Source organism: Pongo pygmaeus, chromosome 19, assembly GCF_028885625.2.
Source record: "Pongo pygmaeus isolate AG05252 chromosome 19, NHGRI_mPonPyg2-v2.0_pri, whole genome shotgun sequence".
NCBI lineage: Eukaryota > Metazoa > Chordata > Mammalia > Primates > Hominidae > Pongo > Pongo pygmaeus.
The window spans coordinates 20005282-20017816 of NC_072392.2; the positions used below are offsets into that span (position 1 = coordinate 20005282).

At 41.4% G+C, this 12535-nt stretch overlaps 1 pseudogene; it reads right to left on the reverse strand.

Moving 5' to 3' along the window:
• The window catches only part of LOC134738655 (uncharacterized), a 33141-nt pseudogene extending 23180 nt beyond the window's left edge, over window positions 1-9961 (reverse strand).
• Window positions 9962-12535: the final 2574 nt, after the last annotated feature.

Here is a 12535-nt window from a genome sequence, read left to right on the forward strand (position 1 = left end):
GGCACAATCTCGGCTGACTGCAACCTCCACCTCTGAGAATCAAGAGATTCTCCTGCCTCAGCTTCCCGAGTAGCTGTGACTACAGGCGCACGCCACTACTAATTTTGTAATTTTAGTAGACATGGGGTTTTGCCATGTTAGCCAGGCTGGTCTCGACCTCCTGACCTCAAGTGATCCACCCGCCTCTGCCTCCCAAAGTGCTGGGATTATAGGCGTGAGCCACCATGCCTGGACCTGATTTGTTTTAAAATGTTACTTTACATACAAAACCTAATTTAAATTATTCTAGGATACCTACTCTGTCTTTATCAGAAGCATATGATGAATAAATATTCATCATAAAAAATGGTATTTGAAATTTTCTCTCACTTGTGTTGTTGTTGACCTCAGAAAGTTATCTTATAAAAATGTTCTTGATTATGTCTGATAATATTGTTTACCTTGACAAATAATTTTTTGTTTCTTTGTGCCGCCGCCCCGCCGCCCCGCCGCCCCGCCGCCCCGCCGCCCCGCCGCCCCGCCGCCCCGCCGCCCCACTGCCTCAGAAATGAAAAGTGTTGGCTGCGGGAGGAAGACAGTGGGGCCCAGAAGACTGCAGGGAGAGGGGGAGGAGGGTAAGGAGAAGGTGGGAAAGAACCTTGGAAAGTCGGAGAGGCAGAAAGGAGGGTGGGAAAGAAGAAGGTGAGGACACGGCAGGGTGCGGTGGCTCACGCCTGTAATCCCAGCACTTTGGAAGGCTGAGGCGGGCGGATTCCAAGTTCAGGAGTTCGAGACCTGCCTGACCAACATGCTGAAACCCAGTCTCTACCGCAAATACAAAAATTAGCCGGGCGTGGTGGCGAGCGCCTGTAACCCCAGCTACTCCAGAGGCTGTGAGGCAGGAGAACTGCTTGAACCAGGGGGCAGAGGTTGCAGTGAGCTGAGAACTCACCACTGCACTCCATCCTGGACAACACAGGGAGACTCATCTCAGAAAAGAGAAAAACCACAGTGGGGAGAGGGCGAGGGGAAGAAGATAGTGGGGAAAAAGACCACCGAGAAAGGGAGAAGAGGTGGGGAGAGCTCTACTGTTTCACTGAACATTCCTCAGTTAAAGTTAAAATGTTCTCATAAATTCCGTATTTTCAACTTTTGCTCTTCCAGTTGATATATTCTTTTCTTCCTCCAGCTCCTTAATTTAATTTTATTCAACACCAAGTTAAAACTCCAACCACCTTTCTGTTTTTATTTTCCAATGTTTTTCTTTCTTCTAAGATCATTCTTAACGCTGGTAACACTTTACAATGTTGCAAAGCTCCGAATCCTATTTCCTGTCATCTCTTCATGCTTTCCCATTGAGGTATCAGGAGATTTTCATCCTATTATTTTGTTTACACTAGGAACATTTCAGCTTGGCTAGGCCTGTTTTCTACTTAATTTTTTTTCAACTTCAAGCTTGACAAACCCAAATGTGCTCCTTTACTAATTGTTTCTGTCTCAGGAATTGGTTTCTTGTTGCACTGCGATACACATGAAGCCAAATACCTTTCTCAGCTCATTATCCCCAGAATGTATTTGCATATTATTGACACAGAATAGACACCTAATAAATATTTCTAAATTTTTATTGTTCTTCTTTGCCACAAAACAGCAATCACCTTTTTTTTTTAGCATGAGGTACATGCCCTTCTATCATCTTGCCCTGAACTATTTATCAAATCTTATTTCTTCCCACTCCCCCATTTGTTTCCCACGCTGTGACCGTTGAGAACTACTTAGAGCTCTGTCAACTCTCCATGCTATTTTATAATAATCAACACTAATGAAAAGAAAAGGGGCTTTATAGCAGAGGCAGAACTCATTATTTTCTAAAAAATACATGCTTATCTCCCATGTTGAATAGTGTCCCACAGAAAGTCATGTCCAGCTGGAACCCAGGAATGTTAAACTATTTGGAAACAGGGTCTCTGCAGATACACTTGGTTAAGACAAGGTCACAGTGCATTAGGGTGGGCCGTAAAGCCAATGGCTGTGTCCTTACAGGAAGGTCGTGGGAACATCCAGAGACCTACAGGGAAGACGGCCATGGGACAAGGGAGGCAGAGTCTGGAGTTAGCTGCCTACAGTCACGGAATGCCAAGGACAGCTGGAAACCACCAGAAGCTAAGAAGGAGATTTTACCTGAAAGCCTCCCAAAGGAATCAATCATACTCACACCTCCTTTTTGAATTTCTGGCCTCGTGAATGGTGAAAAAATGAATTTCTATCATCTTAAGGCCCTGTGGTTTGTGGTCATTTATTCTGTTCCTAGCCTTAGGAAACTAACACAGCATGCTAAGGGAAAAGAAGAAAATTCTGCATAACATGTCATTTTACTTTTTAAAACAACTACTGTTGACAGTAAATGACTATTCTTCTAAGATTCATATGCAGAACATATATGCAGCCCAGAACATTTTTTCAGACCCATGGCATAAGTGATATGATCGATAAAATCCAAATATTAACCTGCCAAAAGAGTTATTTTTTCTTTTGCAGTCATTTAAATGTAATAAGCAGAGGTCATGAGCCCTATAAAATTAATCTATTCATTTGTTGTCACTTGATACTTATGATCCATTGACATATTTAGGTTTTTAGTTCTTTGTACAGATTATGGTTCGTCTTGCACTGTAATTTTATTGCACAACAAATTTTTTATTTATCATATATCTAAGTTGTTTCTTAAATGTAAGTAACTTTGCACTTGAAAATACTCAGTAGACTTCTGTTGACGTTCTCGTAACAGCTTCTTCTAGTTAATAAAACTAGTTAATAAAAACCTAATTCCATTTTCCTTTTATGTATAGATTATAAGTCAAATCGGCATTTAAAAAGTAAAATCTGTTCCACAATTTCTATTGCTATGGTATGTAGTATAACATAAAATTTGTCTTGTTTTTTCCCTCACTCCATAACAACTTATTTTTTTTTTTTTTTTTGTGATGAAGTCTCACTCTATCGCCCAGGTTGGGGTGCAGTGGCGCAATCTTGGCTCACTGCAAGGTCCACCTGCCGGGTTCACACCATTCTCCTGCCTCAGGGTTCCGAGTAGCTGCGACTACAGGCGCCCGCCAGGACGCCTGGCTAATTTTTTAGTAGAGATGGGGTTTCACCGTGTTAGCCAGGATGGTCTCAATCTCCTGACCTCATGATTCACCGGCCTCGGCCTCCCAAAGTGCAGGGATTACAGGCGTGAGCCACCGCGCCTGGCCAGAATTGTGTTCTTATAATCACCTATCTCCATTTATTGTTGAGAATGAAGAAAATTGGAGCATACAATTCAATGCAATGATTTTTTTTTTTTTTTTTTTTTTTTTTTTGAGACAGTGTTTCACTCTTGCTGCCCAGGCTGGAGTGCAGTGTCACGATCTGGGCTCACTGCAACCTCCACTTCCTGGGTTCAAACAATTCTCCTGCCTCAGCCTCCTGAGTAGCTGAGATTAAAGGCTTGTGCCACCATACCCGGCTAATTTTTTGTTTAGTAGAGACGGATTTTCACCAGGCTATCCAGGCTAGTCTCGAACTCTTGACCTCAGATGATCCACCCACCTCAGCCTCCCAAAGTGCTGGCATTACAGGCATGAGCCACTGCACCCAGCCCAATGCAATGATTTAATAGTTACTATGGCGGTTTTAAAATGACCTGAGTGAAATATAGTGCTTATATCAATTCTGAATACTGAATTGCTGGATTATACAGTAATTCTGCTTTTAAGTTTTGAGGAGCTGACATACTGTTTTGCATAGCATCTGCACCACTTTAAGTCTCTTCCAACAGTGTATACGGGTTTCAGTTTGTCCACCTTCTAGACAACATTTGTTATTTTCTTTTTAAAAATATGGTAGCCATGGTTATTATTTATTTTAATCACCAGATTATCTTCTTCAGTGTTTGAGTTTTACAAGAATATCAATTCTATTTTTCTATTATCCTTTTATAAATATTTCATATAAATATCTCATCAAATAATTAAGATAATTTATTGCTACTGTTTTTATTTCAATGCTTTATAGTAAAGGCCACTGAATATATAAATATGTAAAATATATGATATATTTTGCTTTGACTCCTTTGTGAATGGCTATAAATAAAAATTTTTCAATTACTTACTATGTGCCAATCACTCCACAATGTTCAGAGTAGGCTTTAAGGTTGCCATGTTAAACTTCTCTACTTGTGATTTCTATATCTAACCCAGCTGGCAGCAAGACAGTTTTGTGTCTTTGTTGAAATGGCTTTGGCTTTATGTAGACCATTCATTCAGTTTCCATATCATTTCCCTGAAATATTTGTGGTTCATTTTTTCAATTCAAATAAACATGCTTTTTTTTTTTTCAATACTGTGCTACATTCCTGATGTCATACAAACTATGCAAGGGGTCAAAACATAACTCTGGTCCTTTTCAGGAGAAACTCATAATATTTCATTAAAACTAACTTATAAAAACATGACCAAAATATGATAGACTATTCATTTGTCTTTTAATGAAGTAAATGCTTATTTGTCTTTCTCAAATGTTTCACCTTCTTCTATAATTTTATCATTTTACTTTTTTACCTTGTCTTTTGATTTCTAGATTATATTCATTTCTACAAGACCACATTTTAATTTGTATTTCATTTTCTATACATTTGGCATCCCTATCTGGCAAGCTTCCTGTGTTATTTAGTGGGATACAAGTAATTGCTTCTTTTTCATTTATATTTTACTGTCTGTGACATCTTTACAATTAGTTGATAATTTCTGTCATGCATCACAATAACTCATTGCTATAAATGTCCTATTTTTAAAATTGTTCTCAGCTTCTTTTCTCATTTTCCTTTTAATTCTTCATGTATTCTATTTTTTGATTCTTATTTTTTGGGCTTCAAAAATACCTTTTTATATCCTTCTGGATTACTTTAGTGTCATAATTATTCTTTAAATTTTATATAAGCTTTACATACATTTAGTATTTTATGGATAATGATATTGTATTTGAAGCTTGAGTATAACTACAAAATATTATTTTTTATCCCAAGACATTTAATAAAAAGAAATAATGTAGTTGGAGCAGATTAGTAGATGAAATGAATGACAGACGAGGAATTGCTATAAGCACTATATTTCACTCAGGTCATTTTAAAACCACCATAGTAACTACCAAATCATTGCATTGGGCCGGGCACAGTGGCCCATGCCTGTAATGCCAGCACTTTGGGAAGCTGAGGTGGGTGGATCATCTGAGGTCAAGAGCTTGAGACTAGCCTGGACAACCTGACAAAACCCCGTCTCTACTAAACAAAAAATTAGCCAGGCATGGTGGTGCATGCCTGTAATCTCAGCTACTCAGGAGGCTGAGGCAGAATTGCTTGAACCCGGGAGGCAGAGGTTGCAGTGAGCCGGGATCGTGACACTGCACTCCAGCCTGGGCAGCAAGAGCGAAACTCTGTCTCAAAAAAAATAAAAAATAAAAAATATATCATTGCATTGAATTGTATGCTCCAAAATTTTCTTCATTCTCAACAATAAATGGAGATAGGTGATTATAAGAACACAATTCAATACTGCTTGAAAACATTCCAGTAATTTCACTGGAAAAATGTTTATAACATAGAATATGAGCTTAATGATAAGAAACTTGTTTGCTTTGTTCAATACTGAATACTCAGTTCCAATCACTGGGCCTGGTATGTGAAAAGAGCTTCTTGGTTTAAAAAATTTACTTAAATTGTCAATGAGTGAGGGAAAAATAAGACACATTTTATGTTATACTACCTACAATAGCAATAGAAATTGTGGAACAGATTTTAATTTTTGAATGCCAATTTTACTTATAATCTATACATAAAAGGAAAATGGGATTAGGTTTTTATTAACTAGAAGAAGCTGTTATGAGAAGGTCGACAGAAGTCTTCTGAGTATTTTCAAGTGCAAAGTTACTTACATTTAAGAAACAACTTAGATATATGATAAATAAAAAATTTGTTGTGCAATAAAATTACAGTGCAAGACGAACCATAATCTGTACAAAGAACTAAAAACCTAAATATGTCAATGGATCATAAGTATCAAGTGACAACAAATGAATAGATTAATTTTATAGGGCTCATGACCTCTGCTTATTACATTTAAATGACTGCAAAAGAAAAAATAACTCTTTTGGCAGGTTAATATTTGGATTTTATCGATCATATCACTTATGCCATGGGTCTGAAAAAATGTTCTGGGCTGCATATATGTTCTGCATATGAATCTTAGAAGAATAGTCATTTACTGTCAACAGTAGTTGTTTTAAAAAGTAAAATGACATGTTATGCAGAATTTTCTTCTTTTCCCTTAGCATGCTGTGTTAGTTTCCTAAGGCTAGGAACAGAATAAATGACCACAAACCACAGGGCCTTAAGATGATAGAAATTCATTTTTTCACCATTCACGAGGCCAGAAATTCAAAAAGGAGGTGTGAGTATGATTGATTCCTTTGGGAGGCTTTCAGGTAAAATCTCCTTCTTAGCTTCTGGTGGTTTCCAGCTGTCCTTGGCATTCCGTGACTGTAGGCAGCTAACTCCAGACTCTGCCTCCCTTGTCCCATGGCCGTCTTCCCTGTAGGTCTCTGGATGTTCCCACGACCTTCCTGTAAGGACACAGCCATTGGCTTTACGGCCCACCCTAATGCACTGTGACCTTGTCTTAACCAAGTGTATCTGCAGAGACCCTGTTTCCAAATAGTTTAACATTCCTGGGTTCCAGCTGGACATGACTTTCTGTGGGACACTATTCAACATGGGAGATATGCATGTATTTTTTAGAAAATAATGAGTTCTGCCTCTGCTATAAAGCCCCTTTTCTTTTCATTAGTGTTGATTATTATAAAATAGCATGGAGAGTTGACAGAGCTCTAAGTAGTTCTCAACGGTCACAGCGTGGGAAACAAATGGGGGAGTGGGAAGAAATAAGATTTGATAAATAGTTCAGGACAAGACGATAGAAGGGCAAGTACATCATGCTAAAAAAAAAAGGTGATTGCTGTTTTGTGGCAAGGAAGAACAATAAAAATTTAGAAATATTTATTAGGTGTCTATTCTTTGTCAATAATGTGCAAATACATTCTGGGGATAATGAGCTGAGAAAGGTATATGGCTTCATGTGTATCACAGTGCATCAAGAAACCAATTCCTGAGACAGAAACAATTGGTAAAGGAGCACATTTGGTCACGCCTGTAATCCCAGCACTTTGGGAGGCCGAGGCAGGCGGATCACGAGGTCAGGAGATCGAGACCAGCCTGGCTAACATGGTGAAACCCCGTCTCTACTAAAAAAATACAAAAAATTAGCCGGGCGTGGTGGCGGGCGCCTGTAGTCCCAGCTACTGGGGGTGCTGAGGCAGGAGAATGGCGTGAACCTGGGGGGCGGAGCTTGGCGTGAACCTGGGGGGCGGAGCTTGCAGTGAGCGGAGATCTTGCCACTGAATTCCAGCATGGGCCAAAGAGAGAGACTCCGTCTCAAAAAAAAAAAAAAAAAAAAACAGGAGCATTTGGGTTTCTGAAGCTTGAAGCTGAAAAAAATTAGGTAGAAAACAGGTCTAGCCAAGCTGAAATGTTCCTAGTGTAAACAAAGTAATTAGGAGGAAAATCTCCTGATATCTCAATGGGAAAGCATGAAGAGTTGACAGGAAATAGGATTCAGAGCTTTGCAACATTGTAAAGTGCTACCAGCGTTAAGAATGTTCTTAGAAGAAAGAAAAACATTGGAAAAATAAAAAGAGAAAGGTGGTTGGAGAGTATAAAAAGGAGATGGAGGAAGAAAATAATATACCAACTGGAAGAGCAAAAGTTGAAAACACACAAACTTATGAGAACATTTTAACTTTAACTGAGGAATGTTCAGTGAAACAATAGAGCTCTCCCTACCTCTTCTCCCTTTCTCGGTGGTCTTTTTCCCCTACTATCTTCTTCCCCTCGCCCTCTCCCCACTGTAGTTTTTTGTTCTTTTTTGAGATGGAGTCTCCCTGTGTCATCCAGGCTGGAGTGTAATGGTGAGTTCTCAGCTCACTGCAACCTCCGCCTCAGGGGTTCAAGAGATTCTCCGGCCTCAGGCGCTGGAGTAGCTGGGAATACAGGAGCTGGCCATCACGCCCAGCTAATTTTTGTGTTTTTAGTAGAGACTGGGTTTCAGCATGTTGGTCAGGCAGGTCTCGAACTCCTCACCTTGTGATCCGCCCGCATCAGCCTCCCAAAGTGCTGGGATTACAGGCGTGAGCCACCGCTCCTGGCCTTGTCCTCATCGTTTTCTTTTCCACCCTCCTTTCTCCCTCTCCTCACCGTTTTCCTCCACTGTCTTCTCTACCACACTGTCTCTTCCCTGCACTTTCTCCCCGTCTTCTTCCCCACCTTCTTTCTCCCCATCCCACTTTCCAAGGTCTTTCCCACCCTCTCCGTCCCCTCCTCCCCCTCTCCCCGCAGTCTTCTGGGCCCCACTGTCTTCCGCCGGCAGCCAACACTGTTGAGCTCTGAGGTAGCGGCGAGGGCGAGGGCGGGGGCGGCGGCAGCCCTGATGGCACAGGCAGCGACTCTCCTGGGTCTCCCGTTGGCTGCTGGGGCGGAGCTCAGGGGCCCAGCTTATGGGGCTGCCTGGGCGCATAGACACACAGGGCGCGGGGACACAGGCGCGGGCACGCGTGGGGAGCTTCTAGGTGAAAGGCAGTGGGAGAGCGCGAGAAGGGGGTGGGCAAGAAGACGATCGGGGGCGAAGACGGTGGGGAGTGGGAGAAGGGAGAGGGGGAGAGAAAAGCGCGGCAGGAAGTCGCTGCTGCGAGAAGGTGGGGAGATGGAAACGGGAAGAGAATGGTGGGGGAGGGGAAGAAGATGGCGGAAATAAGAGGCTGGGAAAAAAGACGATGGGGAGAGGGAGAGAAGAAAGTGGGAAGAAGATTGCGACTGACAGACGCTCCTGCCAGACGGTGGGAGGACATGGGAAGAAAACGGTGTGAGGGGAAGAAAACGGTTGTGGGCAAGGCGCGGGGAGAAGACGGTGAGGGGAGAAGACGGCGTGGGGAGAGAACGGTGGGGAGAGGAAGAGAGAAGATTTGGTGCGGGGAGAAAAAAGCGTGGCAGGAAGACGCTGCTGCGAGAAGAAGGTGGGGATATGGAGGCGGGTAGAAGACGGAGAATAAGAGGCTGGGAAAGAAGACGATGGGGAGGGGAGAAGAGGGTGGGAAGAAGACTGCGGCAGACATGGGAAGGAAACGGTGCGGGGTGAGGAAGAAAACGGTTGGGGGTAACAGGCCGGGAGAAGACGGTGAGGAGGGGGAGGGGAGAAGAGGGAGCGGCGGGAAGCCGCTGCTGGGGGAATAGGCGGGAAGGTGGAGACTGGAAGCGAGCGGGTGGCTAGAAGGAGATGGGAGGAAAAGCTGCCGCCACAAGAAGCCGTGCTGCCAGGAATGGGAGAGACTGAGGGGAAGAAAACGGTGGGGAAGGGGAAAAAAACTGCGGGAGAGAAGAAGGTGCGGGAAGAAAACAGCAGGGAGAGGGCAGAAGAGGATGCGGGAAGACCGCAGTGGGGAAGAAGGAGGGGAGAAGAGGGAGAGGGGAGAAAAAGGTGGGAAGAGGTTGGGAAAGGAGAGGGGTGGGAAAGGAGAAGGGTCGGGAAGAAGAGGAGAGGGAAAGGGCAGAAGGTGGGGAAGAAGACTGTGGAAAAGGGGTGAAGAAGAAAAGGGTGGGGAGGGAGTAGGGAAGAGGACGGGTTTGGGGGAAGAAGAAGGGAGGGGAAAGCGGCGAAGACGACCTTGGGGAAATAGGTGGAGAGGGGAAAAAGATTGGTGGGAGAGAAGAGGATGAGGCAGGGAACGAGGTGGGGAGGGGAAGAAAAAGGCAGAAAGACGGGCTGAGAAGACAGTGCTGGGAGAAGAAGGGGGAGCGGAGGGAGGGAGAAGGGAAGCGGGGAAAGACGTTGGGAGAAGGTGGTGGGGGAGAAGGCAGTGTGGGAGAAGAGTTGAGGGAAAAAGAAACAATAGTGATACTAACGTTTAAACGTCGTCGTCTTGAAGCAAAAGAATCAAGTGCTGCTTTAGAGTCCCGGCCTAACTTTGTTCAATAAATTCCCACGTCCAAATATCTTGTGATTGCAGTGTGTGTCATTTTTAGTACTTAGATCCAGAGCAGTCTCTAATTGTTAGTGACAGTGCTGTTAAATTGCATGCTGTTCACCAGCTATAAATGAAAACATCACATTTCCTTGAAGTGCACTTTAACGTGTAATTCAAAGACTTTTCCAAGAGGCTTATTGGGGAAAAAATAGAGGTGTGTACCTTTGGCATTGAACATGGAGTCTCTGATTTTAGATTGCATTTGTTTCCCCAAATCTTTAAGATTGTGGCAGAAACATGATTGGGAATACGGCATTCATTTTGTAGGGCAGTGCATGTTATTTTAACAAAGATAGGGTAAACTGATATGCCTATAAGAAAATGTAATTCAATTTAATTCACTCATACAAATTTAGGTTTCCTTAATATTAAAAAAGCCCAAAAACAGTGAAATTGCCTTAGTCTTTTAACATAACTTCATGCTTAGAGTCAAGAGAATTTGTAAATGCAATCCTGTAATGCTGGTGCTGCGTTAGGCCTATATAAAATAAATGTTAAACCTAGATGTTGCTTTTTTATTTGGCATTATGGAACTTCATAGAAGTTTGTGTGTATTAATACGGGTGAACTTGACATAAATTATTAATTGGTGAATGATAACTTATTGCTTGTAAAATAAGCAGTTAAATGTAAGGATGTAAATACATTTTATATTACTCTATAGTTTATTTTAAATATTTTCTTCTTTTGTATTCTAGTTTAAAATCCTGGAATACTTACTGATATCTTATTTCCCCATGAAAAGGCTTCTGCTAACTATACTGTATTTCCAAGCAAATGTCTGTACCAGAACATCAAGTGAAGAAATTAAGCAAAATCTGTATTTTAGGACAGGTGCAGTGGCTCGCACCTGTAATCCTAGCACTTTGGGAGGCCAAGGCAGGTGGATGGCTTGAACTCAGGAGTCCCAGACCAGCCTGGGCAACATGGTGAAACCCTGCCTGTACAAAAATAAACAAAAAAATTAGCCGGGCATGGTGGTGCACATCTTGTATTTTATTCAGTCAAATTGAAGGCTTCATTTACACTTGGAAAACAAAATGATTTAATGTACTCGTATAGAAAATAATTAACCTCATGCCCAAAACGGGTTCACTTACAGCACACGTTCATTCATTGTGTCAGACAGTGGGTTAAATGTGTCTGAGCACCGCCTGTGAGTCAGGAACACAAGTCAGTATCTGCACTGAATATTACCCAGGCTTTATATAGAGTAGCATAGATAACTTCATGGACATCATCTCTAATTTGTTGTGGAACCCTTAACATGACCTCCTCGTATATAATTATCAGTGCTGTTCTTAAATAGATGTTATCATCTGGATATTTACTAGACTTACAATGACTCACTGCAGATATGTCATCCATATCTAATGTGTACTATACCAACTGTAATAAATTCAATTATTAAGTCTCACATGGTGGTTTTGGTTTTAAATAAGCTGTTGGAAATCAGGTGGTTTGTGTTTTGTTCATCTTATTGTACTATGAAGTAAAGTCGATAAAGATTCTGGAAGCACAGCTTTGAAAAGGTCCATTGTTAGGTCCCTCCATGCAAGCTTTGGGTATTTGACACACCATCAAGCATAGGTGACCTTTGCAACATTAAAACAGGAAGTTGCAATTTGGGTCATCCTCAGTCACTGACAGGCTATGTGCAAATTTAACAGCATGGCCACCCTATATACACATAGGACAGTGTTCGGATTGGCTTTTTAAAACAAATTATATCCTTTTGCCAGAAAAAAGATATGCATGGTAATAACTGCAAGTTACCATGCTTTCTTAAGAAAGAGTATCTGGAAAATATATATGAAAACAAACTACATTTGCCTTTTTAAAAACATTCTATGTTATTGTGGAAGCAAAGTCACAGAAAAAAAAGGTTAGAAAAAATCTGAATCAGCATGAAATAAAATATTCTGAGGGTTATTGAACATTGTTCATTTTCATGCAAATAGGACAAGTTCATTTAGCAGAGGTATTTCTGTAATTGTGATACATTAGCAAAAATTAGCTGTGTTCTGCAGTGCTCGAACTTGCTCTGTGTATGAAATGGCGTACCATTAATACAAGGAAATTTGTTGTGAAACACATACTGTAGAATTAAGTTCAAAATCTATCTGTGCTTAAATCACTTAATTTTGTTAAATAAAACTTGGTTTCCAACATTGGGGTTTTTTTTCTCCAGAAAAGCACAATCTGCTAAATTCTTAACCAAGTGGAAGAGAGAAAATATTCAAGAAAAATAAAGCAATTGTGCATGTCACACTATAGTTGAAAGTGTTCTGATACTGAAGCTATGTCCAGTATTTTAAGCTGCTTTTATGCAGAGTGATTACTTCTACATTAATCTCAGAAGATTCTAGATGGAAATTCAAAGGGGCCC